Source organism: Pteropus vampyrus, unplaced genomic scaffold (assembly GCF_000151845.1).
Source record: "Pteropus vampyrus isolate Shadow unplaced genomic scaffold, Pvam_2.0 Scaffold128, whole genome shotgun sequence".
Classification (NCBI taxonomy): Eukaryota; Metazoa; Chordata; class Mammalia; order Chiroptera; family Pteropodidae; genus Pteropus; species Pteropus vampyrus.
In genome coordinates this window covers 2,235,572-2,262,096 of record NW_011888909.1, presented here as the reverse complement: position 1 = coordinate 2,262,096, position 26,525 = coordinate 2,235,572, and the positions used below count along the sequence as shown (strand labels likewise).

Genomic DNA, 26,525 nt, shown 5'->3' with positions numbered 1-26,525 from the left:
GAATACCTCATTGGTGCCATGTTACCAAGAAAGAAAGCAATTAATAGGCTTACTATACTGAACAAATAAGCAATCTTCATATTATATCTAAGAATCACAAAAACTTTGTAAATTAAATTGCATTTCCCAATTTACGGATGGAAAAACCAAAGCTGAAAAATACAAAATAATCTGAGCAAAGTCACCAAAGGCAGAAAACAGCTGAGGTAGACTAGAACCAATGCCAGCCTGACTCTACAAGGGCTATAGCTCTTAGCTGTTATACAGAGCTAGCAGAGTATTGTAGGAGGTACATGTCCTTAGAATTTAAATTCTTAGCATCCCTTCATCACTCCCAATGGCTAGTTCTGTCTTGATCTTGAATGTAAAATAATCAGCATGTTCTAAGGGTGGTCTTACAGTTTAAATCAACTATAAAACCAGCTCTATGCTCATTTTCATATCTTGTAAAAAGATACTTTAAAAATGTGAAAAGAAATACACATAAAATGTGCACAGCAGGTAGGGGGAAAAAAATTACAGTTATTTGGGACAGTGGCATGTTTTAAAATTCTTTTTCACTTCCACATTCCAAATTCCCTAAACTCCAAACAGATCAAAGTCTTACAGATTATCCTTGAAAAAAAGAAAAGAAAAAAAAAGAAAAGAAACACAAATTAATAACTATTTAAGCATTCTGTTTCATCATGATAACAAACAGATGGTTTTAATATTCTGGAGGCTAATTCCTGAACAATTAAAAACACAGCAAGACATTAACATCTAATGAAACATTTTAACTACCAGTATATGCATCTGCCATTAATTCCCACACAGTAAGGTCTTGGATCTCCTCAATCTGTTCTTTATTAAGGAAAGTTTTTCCACTCTGAATTTAGTGAAGTAGAGAATTAACAACTGTTTTCAATCAGCAATCAGCAGGATATTTCACCAATGTATACTGAAACCATGTACACTATCAGACTTAAATTTATTCTTATGATGGCTTTGATGTACACATATTTGCAATTTAAGAACAGATACAATTGTCTAATTAGGTGTTCCCCCCCTCCACCCAAAAAACCCATGTCACATTAGCCCTCTGGTGTATAACAGAAACTCTCATTAAGCTGTTACTAAAAAAGATGTGTTTGTTTAATAACACAGGTAACTTTGACTCAACTTGCCAAAAATATCCTAGACTTCTCACTCACTGTAGCGACATGTAAAGGCAACAATCACAGGAACAATGAGGGACAAGAGGATGTATCCCATTCTCAGATCTGGCAGGTTAAGACAGCGTGACCACTTACCATGAAGCTGCTTTCATTTTTATGACAATGCTGTATACACGTGTTTGCCGTTCTATAATTTTCCAATAATTGTACATAATTTATCTAATTTAATCATCACATAAATCTTCTTAGGTAATAAGCAAAGTAAATCCTTTTACAGATAAAAACTAAAATTCTGAGATGAATGACCCAACCAAAGACACACAGAGAGCAGTGAAGAATATGATCCATGGTCCTTTGCAGAATGTCCCTTGAGGCAGTGACAACAATTTGCTGCACTAAGATACAGATTCTTACCATAACAACCTGTGAAGCACACATAATCATTACCATTTTAAGGCTAAGTAAGTGTAGGCCCATGTTAACCTAAGGTTAAACAGATAGAAAGGTGGAGTTAGGATTCACAGCCAGGCCTTTAATCCCAGAATCTCTATTACTCCACAATATTATGCTACCCTCCTGGGGTATCATTATCATTCATGGGCAACGCAGACATGTCATAACCAATTGCAGTGTGTCTGTTCTTCTAGGCAAATTACAAATCTAACATTTTGTGATTTAGTGACCTAATATTTTGGGGATAAGCAATTAGCAAATTAGCTATAAGTAATTAACTTTGTAATGGAAAAAAAAAAAAGAAAGAAAGAAAATGCCATCACATATCTTGGTTATTTTTACAAACATGTCTCTCAATTATAAATAACCAATATATAACGTGGCTGAACCTTAATGTATTAAATGTATTAACTGAGAAACTAAATTCTATAGATCTCAAATTTATTCACAGAATGACTAATAATTGAAACACTCTTTAATATAGGTTTTTGTGTGTCACATTAGACTCTGACAAGCAAGTGAAAATGTAATTTTATTTACTTTAGCAATCTCAAGAAATTTAGATTAATTTAATCTAAATTAAAAAAAAGCTCTGCTAAATTCTAGTGCTTATGTCTGTAATATAAATATCTGTATATGTATACTATAGACTGAATGTTTGCATCCTTCTCAAATTTATATGTTGAAACCTAATCCAAAATGTGATATTAGGAGGTGGGAGCCTTTGGAAGGTGATTAGATCGTAAGGGTAGAGTCTCATGAATGGGATTGTGCCCTTATAAAAGAAACCCGACAGAGCTCTGTCGGGCCTTCCACCATGTGAGATAAGGGGAAAAGAAAGCCATCTATGAACTAGGAAGCAGGCCCTCAGCAAACACAAAATCCGCCTGAGTCTTGATCTTGGACTTCTCAGGTTCCAAGACTGTGAAAAATAAATTTATGTTGTTTATAAGCTACCCAAGTCTACAGTATTTTGTTATAGCAGCCCGAACAGACTAAGACAATGTACATATAAATGTACACACACATGCACGTAATCTAAGCAAACAAACTATAATACTAGAACTATCTACACAGAGATGTCAGAGAAATGACAGCTTGTTATAAAAGGATATCACTAAAAATTTTAAATATTGCAGAGTAAAAAGACTGTATGGGTCACCTACTTCATACTCCTTTGTTACTGTACAAAAGTTTAATGATATTTTTAAATTAAAATGGATGAGTAAATAAATATATAAATCTTTTTTTAAAAATACAAAATAAGTTTGGGATTTTTCCTAACGGTCAGAAAAAACACAGTATATTACATGTAACATTTGCCCAGTACTTATCCGAAGCAATAATATGGAGACTATTTCTAAAAAGAATAAGAGGATATATTTGCCATAGAATAACTAGTCATGCCTTCCACCATGGGAAGAAAATTCAAGTTGGGAGAGAAAGAAAATATTCTTAGTAGAATGATGTTTTTAGTCCTATAGAAAAAAAAAAATCTCTAAAGACACACTGAAAAGTCTTTATGGATACATATTCACTGCCTATTTAGGAGAAAGATGGTGGGGGAGGGATCTGTACCTTTTTTTTTTTTGGCAGTTCTTATGAAAATTCATAAGCCAGATGGTATTCAATAAATGTAAAGAGCTAAAGAATTTAGTTTTATAGAAAAACATCAATTAGCATATGAAAATTAGCAATTAAGCAATCATTACACAACATATATCAATATTACTAACGAGTGAGCATATACACTAAATTTCTGACATGAACTCTTTTAAAACAAATATTTTTGAAACACTGCTATTTTCCTGTGAAAACTTTATCATCATAGCTGTTCCTGAGCACCACACCACTTTACTGCCCTATTGCAACAAAGTTTTTTCTGAATCTCCGCATAAACTATATTAGCTCCTCAGCAATTGACCTGTGGCCCAATGTCATTTTCTTTTTCTACTCAAAACTTTTAAAATTTATCAACTTTTTCTGTACATGCAATTCACTCTCATCCTCTTGAATGAAAGTAGAAAGCCATTATGACCCTCTACTTCCACAGACTTTGTGGTCAGGTCTACGGGGTAATACGGTAAGAAGAGGTCTATTTAAGCTCCACTCAAAGTTCCATCCGTAGGACATAAGACAAAACCGAGAAAATATCCATGCACAGAGATAATTTGTGCAAAGATGGATATCGCAAAGCATTTTTGCTGACACTCTGAAGATGAGAGACTCCAAATCACATTACAATTAAAAACACTAAGGGGCACATGAAGTTCAGTGAGACTTAAAATAAGCACACAGAGGTACTGTACACTGATATTTCTGAAATATTCAAGATGGCCACCAGGAAAAGAGTCACCATTGAAGCACATTTTAACCTTACAGAATCTTCTTGTTTGAAAGTTGATGTCTTCTAAAACCCTGCAATACCATTTAAAATATATTTTTATTTGCCATTTTTTACCACTTTTCCTTCAACCCCCAATTTTCTGTGACACTTTACTTGCCACCAATTTGCTTTTCAAACATAGTTTCAGATGAAATCCAAATCAGAGGTATGGATATATATGTAAATAACTGAAAGGTGAATACTGCAGAAGAACAAACACTTGTTCAAATTACACATTTTCATCATTTCTGTTCTTAAAGCTAATGAAATGTATCTTTCCACTGCAGTGACTGGAAATATTACTAGAAGAAAGTGTTTGCAGATCTGATTTTTCTAGAGAGATCTTTGAAATTTAAATATAATTGTGAAATATCCACCCTTTTCATTTAACATTAAACAGGGTCTGTAATTGAGATAGAACAAATATTTCTGCCCTATAAATGCAAAAGTTCTTCTTAAATCAAAATTTGCTACTTCCTATTTCCCAGAATCCTTGCCATCAGTAGGACAGGGAGCAGACCACTTATGGTGAAATAGGTCCAAGAAGGCAAGGACAAGAGGATCCCCACCAGCCAAAGTCACTAATCAGAAACCTGCTACTCCAGAGTTACTTCTCGAAGAAATCTGTCAAGTGAAAAACAGAAAAAAATGAAGGAAGATGTTTAAAACCAAGAATTTTAATCTAAGTTGATTTTTTAATCCAAAGGTGAGAGTACATGAAAATTTACCTTTAAACTTTGGATTCCACAAAAAATAATGATTATATACAATTTTTGGAGTTGAATACACAAGAACATGTACCAGATTCCCTTTCTTACCTCTTTCTCCTAATTTCTGTGCTAGATAAGGGGGGGAAAAAAAGAGAGTTTTGTTTTGTTTTGTTTTGTTTTGTTTTGTTTTGTTTTAAAGAAATGTTGGTGAGCTTTCAGAAACACTCTAAGGCCTGGGCTTTTGTCCATGGCTTAATGACTAAAACTCATGATGATGGGTAGGAATTTACAGTACCAAAAACCTATGGAATTAAAGAGAAACACATCTGAGAATAGAAAAAAGTAGTTTAAAACCTCTGGGTTCAAGAGGTCAAGGAAAAATAGAAGACATAATCTATAACACAAACTGCTGAAGAATTGTAAAGGTAAAAAAAATCATCCCTCCTTCCCCACCACCTTTTTTTTTTTTCTTTAAGGCACAAAACCTAGTGAAATTCCCTGGCTGTCAACCACTGGTACCCCACAGCTAGCCATGGCAACAGCTGCAGGGCTCTGTTGTAATAAACTAGAACAATTTAATAGCTTTTATTGTTCTGCAGTGGTGTCTGAGCATAGCCACTCTCCCCTCCTAGGACTCTAGGGTCCCGCAAGGGCAGCAATGAGAGAAGATCTCATTTACCTAAAAGCACTTATAAATTTTTAATTTGCTTTAACAAGTAAATTAACAAGTCCCTCATTCAGGCAAGTTTTATGGCTTCTTGCCACTTGGGGAAGGCCGTAAAAGTTTTATAGATAATCCAGAGCTACTGAGACTGCTCATAATAAATTGTCTGTTTCCTGTTATTTTATCAAACCACTGGGCTTCTAATGACTTAAAGTCACAGTTCCCTTATATTCACGCTTTTTATGAGGCCATATTTATAAACTCCAAAGAATACCTAAATTATACAGGGTTTTTACTAATCATTACAAAGATTTTTTTTTTTAATGGGAGCTTACCTTAGCTCATGCCTTGCTAATAAATGCTGCAACATGTTTTAGAGACAGCATGCTGATTCTACATATTATTTAAATGCTGCCTTAGCCAGAGTTTCCATTAGCAAACACTTTAAGGTAGCTGCAATCTAATCTGCTCTGTACAGCCTCACTAATATTTCTACCGACTGGAGTATGGTGCTTTCTGGGCTGCTGCATTTTATCCGAGAAGGGAGCAGCCTGATGACTATGTGTATCATGCATGGTGAGAGAAGCTGAGCCTCAAATGTCTGGACCAGAACTTGACTCTGGATTAACATTAAATTTAGCTCCTGGTTATTAGCAAGCCATTTGGACCTGAATTAACCAGAAGACATGGAGGTAGGAAGGAACAGGAGCAAAGGCACATCTCATTCAAATTTTCCACTCATTATCCAGAGTCTATCAGCCACAAATGGGGCTGGCAATGTATAGAATACATAGAGGAATACATATTCAAATTGATTCTAAGCTATAACACTTATTCATTGCACAGATATATTCAACACTGGAAATCAATGACAAAGTAAAGAGAATTAAAAATGCTTTCAAATTCAGTCTCTGATAATGTGGAGTTAGTAAAAGTGCTAAGTGGCCCAGTCTGCTTTGTGATGACCTATTTTATACATATGCTTGTATACACATATGAACACACAAAGTACAGATCAAAAGGCATATATGTGGTCTCTCAATTTAGTCTATGTAGGGATAAAATCTTAGGCAAAAGTCATCTACCTCCAAGGACAGAATAATCTATGTAAGGCCTTTAAACAAAATGATGCAAAAGACCAAGAGATCACATCACAGTTCATACAGATACAACACGCACTACAGGATGAACACTGATTTCTCATTTCATTTGTATTAATTTCCCCCCAGAAAATACAACTTCACAGATCAGTATCACCCAGGGTAATCTCGCATGAAGGTTCATCATTTAAATAACAATTGTTCTTGTGTGGCTTTATATTTCTGATTCTTACTTTAATTATAGTACTCTGTTCAATAATGCAGAGTATGAACCTCTTGACCAAGGTGTCAGAACATGGTCACTGAGAATGCATTCATAATGATTCTTTTCAATTTCATCCCTCTCTTGGGGGAACAAATAATACAAGATAGAAGACACAAAAAGAGGATGCATGATAGCAAGGTTAGTGTCAATGCTGCCACAGATCACATTCCAAGGATGATGTGTACATGTTGACACCAGTTATTCCGCCTTTAGAAAAACTTCATTTCTACCCTAATATCAATGTTATAATCTAATTTTTCTGAAACACACTTAGAGGAAAAGACATAATTTCAAGTTTGTACATAAACTTCAAAGTTATCTTCCTTCTGTTATTCTTTCGGTTTAAGGTAATGGAACATAGTTGGCCTCAATAAACATTATTCTCTCTAGAAAATCTGAAATGCTAACAGTAGAAATAAAACAGACTCATGTGAGTATAGTCTCTTACTAAGAATTTTCACATATATGATTTCGTTCAATCTTCATAGTCCTAAGAACCAGTACAATTATTTCATTTTGCAGATATGAAACTTTGTTCAGAGGGGCTGACTAGTCATTCCAGTTCACATAGCTAGGGAGAAGCAGGCTAGCTCTTGAACCCTGCCCTTGTGAAGATACCAGTGAAGGGGATGATATAACAGTATCTTCAGTAACTGCATCGGGGTATATATGTGTATAACAGAATGTTCTGCTAGAATCCGACCTTGCTGTCCTTAGAACTGTGCGCTAAATTAATATCTAGAGCTATGTGGATCAGGTGGCTTTGCTCAATTCCATAAACAAACACAGTTTCTTTATTCCTTGGAAACTACAAACCACTGACTTCAACAGAAATTAGTCAAAGTGCTTTTTTCTTTTAAGGGCCTATCCTAGAGTTTAGAGCATACAGAGATGCTTAATAAATTTTGATTGAATACAAAGCCAATATAAAAACTGTTGGTACAGTTAAATTATTAATTTTAGTCTGTCTCTATAGCAGCTTATAAACTACAGTAGAACCAAGACTGTATATCTTTTTTTTTTTTTTTTTACCATTATATCTCCAGTGCCTAGCACAGTATTTGGCACATAGGAGATACTAAATAAATGTTTGCTAAATTAATGCATTATATTCATGAATGATATAACTAGCTTAATGTTCATGCATTACCACTCCTAAAAAATCTCCAAAATAGAGAAGTGTCATATCTTCTCATAATGAGCATTATGGAGCATTATTTCTGAATATGCAGAAAAGCATTATTAGGTAGGTTCCAAGATTTCTTGGTTTATGACTTTTATGTGTGTATGAGTATACATATGTCTACAAAGAAAGCCTTAATCACGTAAACCATAAACACACACACACACACAGGCACGCACGCACACCCACAGACACATCCTTAATCTGTGATCTAATCCTCTCAAATTTACTGGTGACCGCCCTTCATTAATCAAAATCATTAAAAAATATTTGCCCAGCCCTTTGCTTGTCTGTAGCAGGCAGCTTGCCAAATGTAGTTTCCACAGAAGTAAATGAGATCATGCCTTGGTTGCACCTAAGTCCTTTAAAATTCAGGAGTTTTTCAGTTCACGTTTCAGGTTAATCTTTTCCTTTCTTTAAGAACAGAACATCCTCTTTGCAGATCTCCCTGAGGGCCTGGTATTTACAACATCAAACAGAACACACAAACCATTGCACCCACTTTCAAAAGCCTATTATACTGTCAACTGGCTTCCTAACTGCAACCAAGGGAGAAGGCTTACAGACGTCTAAGCTTTTTTTTTTTTTGGCTGCTGGAAACTATCCACAATTTCTCCAAGCTACCACTGCACTTTGTTTCACTAAATAACTCCTAATAAAATGGGCAATATTCCAAGGAGGAAAAAGGCAACTTGAACTCACTATAAATCTCACCCTTCCCGCTTTTCATTTCTTTCTCAAACTTTCAGTGGTTGGCAGGCTTTGAGGATCGGGGACTGTCGTGCTTCGCTACCAATATGACTCTTTTCTATACTACGTAATGAATCATAATAAAATGCAGACCCACAAAAAACCAAGCCCAGAGCAGGGCAAGAGTTGGGGGCAGCACCTTACTGTGCCGTATGACTTACATTTTACTATTCATGTTGGGACGGCTAGGAAAGGCTGGAGTAAAAAGGGAGAGGAAAACAGGCATAGACAAGTTTTTAACTTTCAAATCAAACAAGTATGTTCTGCATGTTTCCTTTGCCTCTTTAGAATCAATCCAAAGTAATACAAGCCCAAGGGGAATGTGTGGCTGCCAGTCTGCACCAGCAGGGATTCACCTCCTTAACTGTTAACAGAGTTCATGAATGTACGTTCCAAAAGGACACACTAGTAATGGGCCCCAAGTAGCTCAAGGCTTGCAGAGCATTCGGAAATATACAAAACAAGCACCCATGGCATACACGCAAATATGTATATAAATACAAAAATGCCCCTAGGTGGAACATTAAACTATTTATCTCCTCTAAATGTCAACATGTTCCTTTTTCCTTCCAGTAAGTTTTTTACATTTGGTTACTACCAGGAAAATAAAAATGTCCTCAAAGGGCCGCACGTCAGAGAAATGGAAATGAATGGAGGACAACAGGGGAGAGCACAGAGGGGCAGGCAATGCCTGCTGTACCAAGAGCCACACACACATCTGCGTGTCCAAAGTGAGTCAAATCACAAAACTCTGTGATTTCCTCCATCTGGCCCCGAATCACTTCTTCCAGGAAAGCTGACCCGTCTTGACCTAGCTATGAAGGCTTCAATACACAAAGTAGTATGTCTTCCAGTCACTAAATCAAATCTGGGTAAAGTCCACAAAGCCTGTTGAATTTAGATACTTGACAGAAGTTCTATGTTCACACAATGACATACTCTATAAACAGCTTACATGTTCTCTGCTCTGCCACCTGTGTGTTAGCAAGGGTCACATTTTTTGATATAGAATCTGCTGGCCTTAAGACGAGGCAGCCTTGAAGCTGAAAAGGGGTCACTGTGTGCAATGCATTAGACACAGCTCACCTGGACATGCCCTTCATGTCTCCTCATAATCTCCTTTCTCTCCATTCTGAGTTAATCTTTCAACTTACAAACTGATAACAAATGTACCCACTGTGGATAATTTTTTCCCTTTAGAGAAGGTTTTTCTCTCATGCAAAGCCTACCCATAAAAGTAAAGAAAGTAAGACAAATGAATCATTCATCTTGTTAAAAAAAAAAAAAATCCAACTGAAAATGTTGCCTAGATCCACAGGTGTTACTGAGCCAAGCAGAGATTACCACCCACAATTTTTGACTTTTGATTTTTATTTAACAACTCATTTGTATAACCTCGCTGAATAGAGGCCACAGACCTGAAGAGATGCAGCTGAAGTTCTATCAAGTTGGAAGGTTATGTCAGCTGCCAAGCCTGGAAATGGAGCCCTGCACAGCAAGAAAATGGTGAGAGATTGGTTACAGCCATAAGTAATTGATCTGTCTGAAAATACGGGCTACGAATCATGGGATTAATGCTAGTGCTCCAGCTGGGCTGCATTGCTCATTTCCCTCTAGCTCCCTGACAACAAAGACATGCCTCTTTCTCCAGGGACAAGAAATTTTTATTAAAATCTTTATACAACTTAGCAGCAGAGACTCTGCAAAAGCATCCTAGAGATTTGGGGAAGAGGGGAGGTGCAGCCATCATAAGGAAACCATCCCACCATTCTCGTTTGATCTTGTTTTCATTTCAAAGCAGTCACCAGCCTGCTTCCCATGGCCAAATGTACTTGCCCCTCAGCTCAGCAAACATGGAGAGGGAGCCCTGCTACTGGTGCGCTTAGCTGGAGAGAAATGGATGAGCAAAGCGGCAGAGAGCTTGCAGGGAAAAATAAAGTGGGAAGGCATCCAAAACTGCAGCTGTGCTGGCCCATTAAAAAGCTGAAACTCATTTCTGCTGTTCGACCTCATGCTTATCACCACATAACTATTCATCAAAGAAATTTCAGTGCAATTAATTAAATTATTCCCATGTCTGTGCCACAGAGTCGTTATTCCAATATCAGCTTTCACTCACACTCTCTTAAGCTCATGTCTGCATGCCAAGTCACTACTCTGGGGTTGTCCAGTCTCAATAAAGCTGTGCTCCTCACCACTCACACAGGCTATCATTTCTCTTTTTTATTGCCATTTATTTTCCACTAGGATTTTGCTGCCAGTATATTGGCAGGACTTCCAGTATATGGATGTAATGAAATCTACCACAGACACTTAACACGGGGTCAGGATGGAGCTCAGCTCATGTGAAGCTGTAATATAATAAACAAATGCTTTCAGAAGGAGGATTTTATCAGCTCAAAAATAGAACTTGGTATCCTCTGGTACCAAGTGCAGAAAAAGTTGGAGTCTTTTAAAAATTCTTGTGATAATTAAGTTTATGGCTAAAATATGCCTAACATAGGAAATCTGAGCTATAGTACAGATTTCTTCTCAGCTGTCAGAGCTGGTTTACTAAAAAGGAAGAGCATGAAAATGTATTGCTGAAACTATGTTTTTTACACCACCATCTTCTTAGTCACAGACCTATAAGGGGCACACTCATATGATTCGGGGGATTTGACTATTGCCTGTGGAACTTTTCTCTGCTAAAGCTATAGCAAAATGTAAATGAGATTAAGAGAAAATCTCCTTCTACTTGATAACCAGCAGATGAATGTTCAAAGCTCTTGCCTTTTCCTTGTCTATCACCTTAGAAATTAGAGGACTGAGACAAGGTACACATCAACACTAAATGTATTCTTAAAACATGGCAGTGTTCATACAAATTCAACATTGGAAAGAAGCAGAGAGCAAATTTTGGAAATTTAGCTCTGATGCTGACTCTGAAGTGAAAAGTAGGTGCTCAGATGATCATCACAGGACACAGAGCGGCCATCATTTCAGGCCTGATAACCATTTATTAATTCCTCACCTAACTTCCAAGGTAGTATGACTGCCAAAAAAGACATGTGATTATAAAGGCTATTGGCAGGACTTCCATATTATAGAGGTTCTAGTACCCGAGCTTCCTTAAAAACCTCAGCAATCCCAGAGTTTAAGAGTGAAAACAGAGAGTGTCAAGACTGGATTCTGTCATTCAAAACATCAGATGCTTGGTAGTAACTTCTATATGAACTATTCTAAAATTTCTTCTTTATTAATACCTGGAGTGTATTTTTAAATTAGATCATTATGTAATGAAATGATATACTGAGGATAATTAAAATAGGCTGATTTTTTTCTAAATTTAACAAAAACCAAGAGGCTCAAAGAACTCTAAGCACAAGAAACATAAAGAAAACTATACCAGTGAGACCATAATTAAATTGCTTATAATTAGTAATAGAGAAATTCTTAAAAGCATCTAGAGAAAAAAGACACATATACAGAGGAAAAAGATAATGTAGCAGCTGATTTTCACAAAGAAAACAATGCAATTGAGAAGACAGAGGAATATTTTAGAGTACTGAGAGAAAAAAACTATCATTCCATAATTCTACACACAACTAAAATATCTTTCAAAAGCAAAAGTAAAATGAAGACTTTTGCAGAACTACAAAAGCTGAAAGAATCAGCAGACCTACACTATAGGAAATGTTAAAGGATGTCCCTCAGGTAGAAGGCTAAGTGATAATAGAAATACAGGTCTATACAAAAGAATGAAGAGCACCAGAAATGGTAATAACAAAGCTAGTATACAAAAATTTTGTTTCATTATTTAAAAGATAATTAACTAATTAAAATCAATAACACTGAAGTATGAAATTTATAACATACATTGAAGTAAATAATGTATGACAATACAGTGGCAGGAGAATAGAGAAATGGGAATATTTTATTGTAACATACTTATGCTATATATGAATTGGTGTAATATCACTTGAAGGTAAAATATAATACATTAAAGATATCTTATAATACCTAAAGCAACAACTGAAATAATAGTTACAGCCATAAAGCTAAGAAAGGAGATAAAATGGAATAAAAAAAAATATTCAACTGATTTTAAAAAGGCAGAAAAAATGGGGGAAGGGAACAAAGAACAAAAGGAAACATAGAAAAAATATAGAGGATGAAATATTTAAAACTAACCACATAAACAACTATAAAGAATATAAACAGTTTAAATATTCACAAGTAAAAAGGCAAAAATTACCAGACAATTATAAACATGAAAGACTGTGCTTACTTCGGCAGCACATATACTAAAATTGGAATGAAACAGAGAAAAGTAGCATGACCCCTACATAAAGATGACACGCAAATTCGTGAAGCATTCCATATTAAAAAAAAAAAGAAAGAAAGAAAGAAAGAAAAAAGACCTATAATCTCTGAGAAACACACTTTAAATGTAAAAACACAAATAGGTTCAAAGCAAAGAGATGGAAAAGACACACCATGCTAACACTAATTTTAAACTGGAGTAGGTATATTAATATTAGACAAAGTACATTTTAGAGAAAAGAATATTTTATAATAAGAGTCAATTCATCAAGAGAACATAATCTTAAATGTATATTTATCTAATAACAAAGCTTCAAAACAAATGAAGCAAAAACTGATAGAACTGAAAGGAGAAATAGACAAACATACAAATATAGTCAAAGATTTCAATAACCCTTTCTTAATAGTTGATAGAATAAACAGATCACCAGGAATGCTACAGAAGATTTGAAGAACACTATCAACAAGAATTGACACTTATAAAATACTCCAACAATAGCAGAGTACACACATGGAATATTTACCCAGACAGACCATATTCTGGGCTATAAGTCTTGATAAATATAAAAGTATTCAAGTGATACAAAGTAAGTCCTCTGACAATAGTATTAAATGAGGAATTTGGAAGTATTTTGATTTAAATGAATATGAAAACAGAGCATATCAAAATCTACGGAATAAACCTAAAGCAGTACTTAAGAGGGAAATTTGTAGTGCTATCTTTATTTGAAAAGAAAGATTTCAGATCAATGTCCTCAGCTTCTACCTTAAGAAACTAGGAAAAGATCGAATAGAAACAAAAGTAGAAGAAAGAAAATACTACCAGAAATCAGTGAAAGAGAAAACTAAAAGACAATAAAGAATATCAATAAAACCAAAAGCTGGTTCTTTGAGAAAAATCAATGAAATTGATAAATTTCTAGCCAGACTAATCAAAAAAAAGGGGGGGGGGAGGAGAAAACATGAATTTCTAACATCAAAAATTACAAACGTCACGTCAGAGCAGATTCTAGAAATATTAAGCAAATATGTAAAATATAGGAAGGAAATAGTATAAACAATTTTAAGTTAATAAATTTGAGATGGACAAATCCTTTGAGAGATACAAGCTACCAAAGCTTACCCAAGAAAAAATGAAAAACCTGAATAGTTCTTTATTTATTAAAAAAAATTGTAGTTAAAAATCTTTCCACCAAGAAAATTATAGGCCCAGACAACTTCCCTGTTAGAACCTACTGAATATTTAAGGAAGAAATATCAAATACTACACAGATTCTTTCAGAAAACTGGTTTTCTATAATGCCAGAATTATCCCAACAGCAAAACAAAAGTGATTGAAAGAAAATGATGACAGAATAATCATATACAACAAAATACAAAGAACAACAACAAAAAAACCACCGCATCATGATGGAATGGTGCTTATCTCAGGATAAAAGGTTGGTTTAACATTTGAAAATCAATCAGTAAAATTTGTCATATTAACAGGCTAAAAAAAAAACCATGGTCATTTCAATAGATTCATAACTAGCATTTGACAAAAATCTAGTATTCATTGCTGAAAAACAATTTCTCAGCAAACAAGAAACAGAAGGAAGCTTTCTTAAGTTCATAAGTGCATCTGTGGCAACCTACGGCTAATATCCTAAATAGTGGTGGAAAACTAAAGACTTTTCACTTAAGCTCGGTAAAATGATAAGGATATCCACTCTTACCACTTCTATTCTACACTACACTGGAGATTTTAGGCAGCACAATAAGATAAGAAAAAGAAATTACAGGTGTCTAGATTAAAAAAGAAGTAAAACTATCTGTAATTCACAGATGACATTGCTGATTATATGCGTAATACAAAAGAATCCACAAAACAGCCACTAGAACCGATAAGTGAGTTTACAAAGGTTACAGGATACATGATAAATATATAAAAATCAGCTGTATATGTATATACTAGCAAGGAACCATTAGAAGTTGAAATTAATAAAATATCATTTATAACAGCATAAAAAATATATAGTGATAAATCTGACAACAGATGTAAAAGATCTGTACACTGAAAACTACAAAGCATATCTGAGAGAAATTAAAGAAAACCTAAAGAAATATACTACATCATGAGTGAAAAGACTCAATATTGCTAAGATGTTAACTTTTCCCAAATTGATCTATACATTCAATACAATCTAAATCAAAATCACATGGGGCTTTTTTGAAGAAACTAACAAAGTGATTCTAAAATTCATATGAAAATGCAAAGGACCAATACAATTTTGAAAAAGAAAAAAGTTGGAAGATTAACACTATCTTATTTCAAGATATTATAAAGCTATTATAAGATATTATAAAGTAATCAAGACATGTGGTATTGGCACGAAGACAGACCAGGCTTAGGAAACTTTTCTTAGAGAAGGGCCAGATAGTAAATATTTTAGGCTTTGCAGACCACATATGGTCTCCATCACATTTTCTCCTTTTCTTCTTTCTTTCTTTCGTTCTCTCCTTCTTGTTTTTTCAAACTGTAAACCTATGCTTAACTCGGAGGTTACACAAAAACGGGCTATAAGTTGTATTTGGCCCATGGTGGTAGCAACCCTAAGATGGACAAATTGATCAATGGAACACACTGAGGCTCCAAGATTAAACAAATACAGACAACTAATTTTTGACAAAGATGCAAAGGCAATTCAAAGGGAAAAGGACAGTCTTTTCAACAAAGGGTGCTAGAACAATTTGATACATATGTGCAAAAAAGAAAATGAATTCAATACTTTTCATGATATACAACAATTAATTCAAAATGGTGAGAGATCCTAATGTTAAATCTAAAAACATAACTCTTCCAGAAGAAAACATAGGAAAAATCTTGCAGCTTTGGATTACAAATGATTTCTTGGATAGGACACCCAAAGAATAATCCAAAAAAATCTGATAAATTAGAGTTTATCAAAATTTAAAACTCTGCTTTTATAAGACACTCTTGAGAGTAAAAAGACAAACCACAAGCTGGAAGAAAATATCTGCCAATCATATGTCTGATAAAGGTCTTCGAACCAGAATAAAGAACTCTCAAAACAAATAATTCTAAAAAACAACAATCTATTTTTTTTTAATGGGAAAGAGATTTGAACAGATAGTTCACCAAAAATGATATACTGATGATAAATAAGCACATGAAAAGATGTTTAACATAATTTGTTATTGGGTAAATGCAATTCAAAACCACAATGAAATATCACTACCCAATTATTAAATGACTAAAATGAAAGAGACTAACCATCAAGCATTAAAAAGGATATAGAAGCAATGGAACTCTCATGTAATATGTGTAGGCATGTATAATGGTATAACCATTTTGGCATTTTCTTAAAACATTTAAGATATACCTACCATTCTACTCTTAGATATTTAACCAAGAGAAAAGAATGCATATTGTAGTTGTACACAAATATTCATAACAACAACAACAAAAAAAACTAGAAACAACCCAAATGGTCATCAACAGGTAACTGTGTAAATAAATTGTGGTATAATCATAGAATGAAATAATACAAGCAGTAACAAAAAATGAACTGTTAATATACATCATGATGCGGATAAATCTTAAAATAATCATGCAAGTGAAAAAAGCTAGTCAGAGAGAAAGAGAGAGAGGAGGAGGGGGAGGGAGGGAGGGCGAGGAAGAGGGAGAAAGAATATATACTGTATGATTCCATTTTTATAAAATTTTAGAAAGTACATACTACTCTATACTAACAGAAAAGCAATTTGGTGATTACCTAAGAACAGGCAAGGGGTAGGGAGATGGTAGGGGGATTACAAGGGGATGATAGGAAACTTTTGGGAGTGGTGGATATGTTTATTACCTTGACAGTGGTAAAGCCTTATGGGTGTATGCCTATGTCAAAACTTAGTAAATTCTATAGTTTAAATGTGAGCATTCATTATGTCAATTATATCTCAATAAAACTATTAAAAAGTAAAGCAAAATACCATAGTCCACAATTATACAATATCGTTGTATATTAAAAAATTAATTTGAATATAGACATATGTGTATAGGCAGTGATAACCTGAAAGCCTTGACCATATGAAATCCCCCAGAAAGTATCAAGAAAATAAATTATCAAGCAAAGAGAGGGTACCAGGGGCAGAACCATGGGGTGAAGTGGGAATGAGCATTGAAAGAAGAACTGATAAGGAATGATTTCATAAACCAGTGCATAGTGATTTCACAAAATTTGAGAAAGGAAGGTCAATGGAGCTGGAAGCCTGAAAGCTCTACCATATAAAGGAGTATATCTGCCATGATTACTAATGCATCCCTAGCATCAAGTTACATAATAGGCACTGAATACACTGACTAGTGACTGGATGAATGAGAAATAAAATTACGAGATTTTATGACTTAATAATTTATTAATAACCTTATACAGAAAATGTTTTAGTAGAGAAGACCAAAGTCAGTCTGCAGTTGGTTAAGGACTGAATAGGAGGCAAGGAGGTCTTCTGTTAACAGGAAGTTCAGGAAACAAAGGACTAAAAAGCCAGCTTTCTCATTCAAAGTTCCCAAGGAGAATTAAAGTTTTTAGACCCTCTATATACTGTTCTTGAACTTCACGGTTTAGACTGTTTGGAACAATTTTAGTCCCCTGGGAATTCCAACATTAAAACCAGAAGTAAAGTACTAAAAGTCCAGTTGTCTCCATAAATATTTTAAAAACATAAGCAACAAGTAAAACTTCCCCTTTCCTCTACAGAGACATGTGATCTTAGCCTGATTCCGGCTTTGAATTAGAAATACTCCCCCTCCCCAACACAGACTGATTTTTTAAAGTTTTTAAGAGGAATTTCCTTGTAGGAGAGATTACAATAAATCATTCATATCCATAAAATTTAATTTGGAAGTTCCAGGTTTTAGCGAGTCAACACTGTAGGCACGTAGTCAACACAAGATTGAAAAGCCATTTTACTTCCTCGGTTACATGCTTAGGATTAATAAAATTATTTTTGGAATAGATATAGAATGGAAAGAAGGAACCATAATATTTATTATGGTTCTCCACTTCACATACATATTCAAAGCAAGTGAATAATACAACACCAGATAGAACAATATTTTAAAACACACACACACACACACACTTCAAAGGAAAATACACCAAACATTTTCTTTTCTAAAAATTAACATTAACTGGCATGAACCGGATTTTTGTTTCTTCACATTTATCGTTCCATTAATGAAATCCTGATTTATATTTACTAAAGGGACTTTCAAAGTTATTAGAGCACCTTGCAATTCTACCTACAAACTTCAGCAAGCCATTTTGTTGCTTAAGTGGATTAACAAAAACATTTTTCAACATTGAGTCTAATAGATGAACGGAAATAACTCTTGTCTATAACCAAAATTCTCTCACAAAAATATTTTTTTACTTCAACTGTCTTAGCTGGTTAAGCAGAAAGAGACAGTCCATTTTACTTTGAAGTTCTAATCCTATTTTAAAAAACAAAACAAAACAAAAAACGTTTTTTATAAGATTTTTCATTTATAATAATGTTTCCAGAATACTAAGTTTCTTTCATCAATGCATGACCTCTCAGAACAAGGCAAAATAAAAGCTAACCTCCACCCTACCTCGCTCCCTACTCCTCATGAATTAGGCTCTGAGAGAAAACCACAAACAGATAAATCCTCAAGTATTTACTTGACATAAATGCTTTAGATAACTAAACTCCCTGCTTTGTGTCCGAAGCTCCTTGTCACTCAATTATCTTTCAATTCCTTGGATTCCAAAGCCTTGCCTATATTCTAATGATATTTAACACTTCTCTTAAAATAACACCCTCTGTTATTTTGAATATGGCAGACATGCTTAAAGGCCCAATAAACACTGTCCTTCAAGGGTTCTACATACAGCAGCTGGCATTCGAAAACCTCAACTTCATATCCTATAATCAGGATGGTTTCCTACATTGCATTTGACCTTCCTGCTATGTTGAAAGCAAAAATCTCACCATTTACAAAAGATCATCACTGACCTTAATTCTCATTTGGATTTTAAGAGTCCAATACTCTATCAACTGAGCTAGCCAGGTGCTCCCCATTTAGATTTTAAATGGTAATGCTTAACAACCAGCAATCTGGGAAAAGGTATATACATGAATACATATACATACATTTACTACAAATTTTAGTGATAACAAAAGATGTGTAGCAAATAATTTATAAATAATGATAAAGTATACAATATTCTCTATTGTGAATTCCAACCAAACGGCCAATTGATTTTCAAAGATGCTTCTGTTGAACTATGCGGAACTCTTATCTATAGCCAAACAATGGTTGCATTTGAAGAATGAGTATTTTTTTTAAATTTTATTTAGTAAGTTAGTTAAATCTTTATTTTGAAATAATTGTAAACTTAAGAAAAAGTTGCAAGATGAGCATAAAGAACTCTCATTTATCTTTCACCAAAATTCTCTATTTTGATGGGAAACTTGACTGATCTTTTCAACCCAGTAAAATTATAATGGAACAACTAAGACATATGTCAGAACTTCATTTGTCAAGGACATGAATAACTTCTTGAATTGGATAATATTTTTAATATAGGAATAAAATTTACTCATTTTATTGTGCTATCCATGATGTAATGGATACAGGTATAACACACTTAAATTTAATCTGTATTAATAACATTTTCTTTTTTGTTTGTTTGTTTAATTCTTGACAATAAAATAAGAGATCAAGACTGGATCTGTACTATTTACCGACTTCCTTGTAAATCAATCATGGCTACATTCAAGCTACGGGAGTGATGTCACTAAATGCATCATTGGTAAGAGATGCTCAATAGCACACAATAACCTCAAGGTCATAGGTTATAGTAAAATGTAGCAAAATAATTAGGAAGTTATGACTTCTAAATAGTTATTGTAATTAAGTAAATTATATTAAAAATAAAAATAAGTTTATGCAACTTAATTTTTTTAAGGCTGTTTAAAAAGCTGACAACTGGCTTATAAAATTCCTGAAAATTTAAATACTAGTTCTTGTGAATTGCTAACAAGCCAGTTCCAGCAAATCAAAATAAGATTGTTTTGTTTACAAAGTGAGCCTCTTGCCTCCCTATCACTGGGTAAATGGTATTTAGGTTGTTCCCATTGGTGAATAAGGGATGCATAAGGCTGTGAAGTGTGTATGTTCATTCACAATCAGGCTATCCTTCTTGATAGTTATGAATTTATAGAAATACTGGCAAACAGAACATTTTTCTAGGCAAAGCTAACCCTGGAACCAGGTTTTCTACCAAGTGAGTCAAACCAGTTGCAGGGGAAAAAGCAAAGAAATAGTCCTGATGTTAACATCTATTATATTTTCTAATACAGATATGTCTCAAGGCTCTCTTAGCTCCTACCCACAAAAGGCCATGAAAACATGGGAAAAAACCAGAGGTTACACAGAAGGGCACATAAGTTGTACAGCAATAATAAAGTCAAAACCCTTCAACACCAAAGACTTCTCCGTATAAAATAGGATGCTTCTCTCTTTCTCTACTCCCTTTCTCACATCCTTGTTTCTTCCCCTCTCCCTTCTTCCTTCCTTTCTTCCTCCCCAGCTCTTCCTTCCCTCACTCTCTCCTTTCCTTCCAGGAGGAAGTGGGATAAGTTCATAGTGGGAGAGATTCAACCACTGTATCTTTGCCCTTCTCCACCGCATTCAAAGATATTATCTACACAGCTAGAAAATGGCACTGAAAATGAAAATATGTGGTAGGTAGAGCATGGCAGGCACAAAAGAAGAAAATTCTGCTCTGAGAAACAAATAAACTTTATTTCATTAGGCTGACACAGGAGTAAAGACTAACCAGAGTTCTACTAAAGCAAACAACTGAACATTCACTGACAACCTACCACATTCCTGACTCAGAGTAGAGAGCATGTGGAATGCAGTGATAAATGGGCCATGATCCTGGACCACTTGCCTAAGTATAAAACATCGAAAAATGAGACCCTGGCAGATCCACTGTCAATCTCAGCATTAAATCTTCCAGAATTATAATGACAGCAGATGACTATTTTAGGAATACAGTATTTCAAAGACTGGAAAATATGTTCCAGACATCCAAGGGTCTAGAGTATAACTGAGCAAAGAGGCCTGCACAGGAAGCAGTAAAGTAGAAAGGGGGCAGTGAATAGCCATCCACAGAAAGTAAAACAATCCTGGTCAAACAGTGTGGCCTGATTGCTTCCATTCCTGGTAAAGTATTGGCATTTGTGTGTGTGTGTCACAGAGAGAAATGAAGGCACAGAGCTGTTCAGTCTAAATGCCAACGTATTACCAATCCACACCATAATTTCTGATAATTTCCCAAGGGCTTTCGTTATGAAACCAGGATCAGTAAAAGAGACATGTGGATATGTCTCAGTTATTTATCTCAACAAGCACCTAATTTGCTCCTACTATGTACACAGCATGTGTTAGGCTTTGTGAGATGACAAAGATGAATGTGACAGGGTGTCTGAACGATCATATGAAGATGTCAGGTAAAGATACTACATATGGAATATATACACTTATCATTTGAACCATATAAACAAGGCAGAGGACTCAAAACATCAGGGTATGAGCTCTGACAACTGCTAGGACATAGGCCCTGGGTCTGTTTTATCCATTCTCAGAATGGAAGTGCCCATAAAAAGCATTTCATCCAATCATAAGTCAAAGTTCATATTCTCTCACAATATCCCTACAAGGTCAGCAACAGTTGTCAACAATATTCTCAGTGACCTAAACTCTCCAAATAAAGCCCATCCCTCTTTGAACAGCTCAAATTGTTAGAAAGTTCTACCTTCTACATTGCATCTAATTGAACCTTCTACCCACAGTTCTTACTTGTGTCCGCTGGGACCCCCCAAAATAAGTCCAATCCCTCTTCTATATGACAGCCCTTAAATAACTGAAGACAATTATCATATATTCCTCCAGGCTAAATATCTCCAGTTCTTTCAATCATTTCTAAGAGGACATGATTTTGAGTCCCTTCAACCATCTGGATAACCCCTTCTCTGCATGCACTCTAATTTCAATACTCTCCTAGCTTTGTTCAAACAGGCTGCTATTTGACTATGTTTTCACAATCCGAATTTGTACTATGAAGATCCATTTTTAGTTCTAGATATAGGATTTCAGAGCTATTTCTTTTCAACCTTTCAATCTACTAGATTTGAACTACTGTTCCTACCTAAGACCTTTGGAACTTGCTCCTGTCACCTAGTACAAGTGATCTTTCTCTCCATTAGGTTATCTACGTATTTGATCCACAAGCCAACCCTGACCTCAGTCATATCACAAACAAAAATGTTGACAAAACTGAATCAAATGCACAGCCTTGTGGCATGCAACCACAAACCATTCACGTAATCATTCAACATGTTATAAATGTTGCCTAACTACACTATGAAGACTGTAAAATTACTGCGGACATCCAGGTACACATTACCAAAGACATTCTTCTAAAGCAGTGGTCAGCAAACCATGGCCCACAGTCAAATCATGCACCGCCTGTTTTGTTGTCTTGGAACACAGCCCGTCCATCCATTTACATATTGTGGCTGCTTTTGTGTTGTAATGGCAGATGGGTAGTTGTAGCTGAGGCTGTATGACCTTGAAAGCCTAAAATATTTACCATCTGACTCTTTATAGAAAAAGTTTACCAATTCCTGTTCTGAAGGAAACAATCTCATATAGCATGACATTTAATGTGAACTCACAATGGTTCCCGGTGACGACTATTTCTTTGACTAAGCCCCCAGAAAACACGTATTAGTAACACCTTGCAAAATCTTTTCTGGGTAGATTTATTGATCTATGATTTCTAAAATTCATTTTCTTCTCCCTTACAAAAATCAGAAGTATTCAGGACTTATTTGTGCATTGTAGAGTCTGAATAGGTATTATCTTTTGGCAATAAATTCTATGGCAAATATTGGCACATTTATATCTGTAGTTTATATTCCATACGACATGTATGGTTTGCATATTCATAGTATATACCCAGTATGGAGGGCCTTTAGCTACAAGGCATGTTGGGGCATCAACAGCAGGTCAGAAGAAAAATTGGAAAAAGCTGAAAGGAAATATAATCAGGGCTAGAGAAGCCAACTCTGCAGTGGGACATCCCTCCCAAGGAGGCTACCATGCAAGGTCTAAATCTCTAATGAGGTGAATTCAAGGGGACATTGATTCAGTCTCTTAAGGATCCAAAATTATTGTAGGGGGCATAAGTACTGCCAGCAGCAGTCTCTGAGCTATAAATACAACAAGTATAAACACGCTTGTTGCCAATGGTATAGCAATCTTTTGATGACCAGGAGGAGAGTAATCGTTCTGGACAATCCCAGTTCCTAAGCAGAAGCTGAAGATAAAATATTGGTCTATTATTCCCTTGGGAGAGATACTGGCAAGAGGTGTCAGCATCCCAAGGCAATAAAGGAAGAAATCTCAGTTTCCCGATGACCAAATACAAATAGGAATGATTTGGAGGAAAACTGAAAGATATATTTATAATACACAAGATGAGTACTGAATTCATCCAGATTAGCTGAGCTCAAAATAGATTAATTCCAGATACCACCAAATAAGTGAATTTCTAATATCTGCCGGGATTAGCTCTAATTTGAGGATTGGTTAAGCCAGAATTTCAAGGATAGTGTGTATGCCAAGATAGTCATCCCCTCCAATTTTAGGCTGGTCATGGCCTCTGGGCCAACTGCCTTCAGCACAAAGTAGTCTTATCTATTGATATAAGTGTGCTGTACAAAGAGTATCATTTTCTACATTGCCATGATAAGACAAAAGCTGAGAAGCACTGGATTAAGCTAAGCCAGCAGATGACAGGACTTGAGCCTCAGCAGCTAGGAGGCTGGAAGGTAGGGAATGAGGCAGTGGAGAAAGGATTTTAGAACAAATGGGATTATTGGAGTGAGCCAGAAATAAACCACAAGGACACTAATCTTGGACAGCGTTTTCAAAGAGGAGGACAGAGAGGTTCTCCAAATGAAAGGAATGGTCCAAAATAAATAGAGGTAGGATGAGACTGGGCAATAATTTACATATGGCCAGTGTCAGCTAAGGACTCCATGGCACTAATGAAGACTATAACAAACACCAAAGCAATTACATAGGATTAGTCTCACCCAGAGAAGAAGATAACTCCCAAAGGGAAAGACGCTGTATATATAATGAAAGGAAAACACAAAACTTCCAAATATCAGAAAGTTTCCAACCAGGTGGGCAGAAATGCCGGAACAGTTTTTATAACCATTGCCAGTGACTTCTTTCTAGAAAAGGAAGAAACTGCAAAAGTAAGCTAAACCATAATCATTCCACATTTTGTAAGGACCCATAATATATTCAGTTGACAAACAATTCTGCCAAGTAGCTCTTCTACATGTTGATCATGTCAACAAAATTAATTTGACATTTACAGCTATTTTGAGAATAAAATGCAATTGCTTAAATTATTCTGTGGAAGCAACATGAGACGGAATTATTCAGTTGACAAAATCTAATTAGGTGTAAATTATTTCAGGTCATATGAATTATAAAACCTTTCACAGATAAGTATTTTAATTCAAAGTGGCTCAAAGTGCTATAGAATATTAATAGGCCCATAGTCTCTTGTAATACTTTCGCATTTCTGTCTCCAATAATGCCATCTATTCCCCAAATATTGGCCTACATGCGAGTTCTTAATCTGCCTTCTTGAGTCTGTAGTTATATAAGAGAGAGGAAAGGAAATAAGGAAGTTTCCATCCAAGAAACTTTACACAAGTTAATTTCCTTTTTTAATATTAAGATATAATTCACATGTTAATTTATTTTTGACAAGTAGTACTTTCCTCCAGTTGACAGATGAGGGAACTGAAGCTCACAGAGATTAAGTAACCCTCCCCCTAATATGTAACTCATCTGTGGCAAAATGCTGAAATATAAATGCAGCATTGAAATCTTCAATATTCAAGGCTTGCCTGTCCTTCTTGAGAACCTAGAAAACAAGAGCCATGTAGTCAATTCTAGACATCAAATGTAGGTATTTAGAGGAGAAGAACCTAAACAAAGAGCAGAGACATCTTTGCCGCCAAAGATTATTCACAGAACTAAAAAAAGGAAGAGTACTGGCCCATCCAAAGCACTGCAAAGAAAGAGATGACCTGGAAGAAATTATGCAACAGAAATGTGAGAAGAAAAAAAGAATGAAAAAATACTAGAGGTTTATGTAGAGTAGGTATATGATCTTTGCTTACATCTGATTTACTAGAGGACTGAAAATTTTGATGAGAAAATTGGATTAAAACTATAACACTGAAATCACTTGTGATTAGGGCAACAGTTATATATCAACTTACTCTTCTTTGAAATGGGAATAATGATGTTTGTCTTTTCCTGCCTCACAGAGATACAGGAGATAACAAATAAGATCTTTTTGGAGAAAGGTCCACAAAAAAATCCAAACTTTGCTTCATAAAGCAAATGGCATCCATACGGAAAGACAATTACAGAGTAGTGTTGATTAGAGGTCAACGTGTGATAGAAATGAGAATGTCATTAATGGTGATGGTTTGAATCCCTGGATAAACCAGGCTATGTCTATGAAAGATAGAATCCTTTTTACTTTTCTTTAAAACCATTCTTGTGAATTACTGCCACTGCCTCACTATGTCAGAACGTTACTTGCACCTGGACCTCTGAACTATGTTACATTCAAGGCTTGAACCAAGCCTGGCTACCAGAAAATGGAGAAGGGGAAAATTACCCCTATCATGAAGTGGCAGTTCTTCAGACAGCAGTTGTGAATGGCCTAAATATCAAATTCATGTATATACCAAGGCACATCCCACTACCTGAAACAATATGGCTAGACAGACACAAGCTGCCCTGAAAGGAGGAAATAACACAGGCCTCAGACTAGGCCTGCCAAACATTATCTAGTTCACACTCTCATTTTTAGTCTAGAAAAACAATACTGCCATGATCATCTATAATAAGAAAAGAGGGGCTGGTAGGGATCAGGGAGAAAAGGTAAAATAGAAAGAAATAGAAGAAAAGTAAAATTTTAAAGGAGGAGAAGAAAATAAGTGGGAAAACTCATCTGTAACCATAAAATCACATCCTCACTTTTGTCAGTGCTTTCTCCCAATTCTCTAAGAGTTAAAGGCTGCCAAGTAATAGGGCCTGCAGAGTTTTCCCTTGGGTCGCAGCCAAGGCCAGTAACCCTGCTATTAGAGACCTGCCAAGCTTTGTCAATGCAATCTGCTGAATGCCTTGAGTGACAAGCGATCAATATTCTCCACTCTCATGGGTCATCACAGGTGACATAGGCCTAAGTAATAAAACAGCCCTGGCTGCCTCCTCTAACTTAAATGCTTCCCCAGCCACAATATTTCTTTTTTGTCTAAACGCCTCTAGCTAAATTTCTCTTAGATCGAACCATCTGATGGGGATAGAGATTCTGAGGAATTGCAATGTGTCTGAATTGATGCTAGCCAG

The 26,525-nt window shown here is 35.3% G+C and overlaps 1 protein-coding gene and 1 non-coding gene across 13 annotated transcripts in view; one reads left to right on the top strand and one right to left on the bottom strand.

Annotated features, from left to right (window-relative positions):
- AUTS2 (AUTS2, activator of transcription and developmental regulator) overlaps positions 1-26,525 on the bottom strand; it is a 1,087,944-nt gene that overhangs the window by 629,835 nt on the left and 431,584 nt on the right. The window lies entirely within an intron of this gene.
- Positions 12,931-13,037, top strand: LOC111744174. Its single transcript, XR_002782024.1, has one exon. It is a non-coding gene; the product is annotated as a U6 spliceosomal RNA (small nuclear RNA).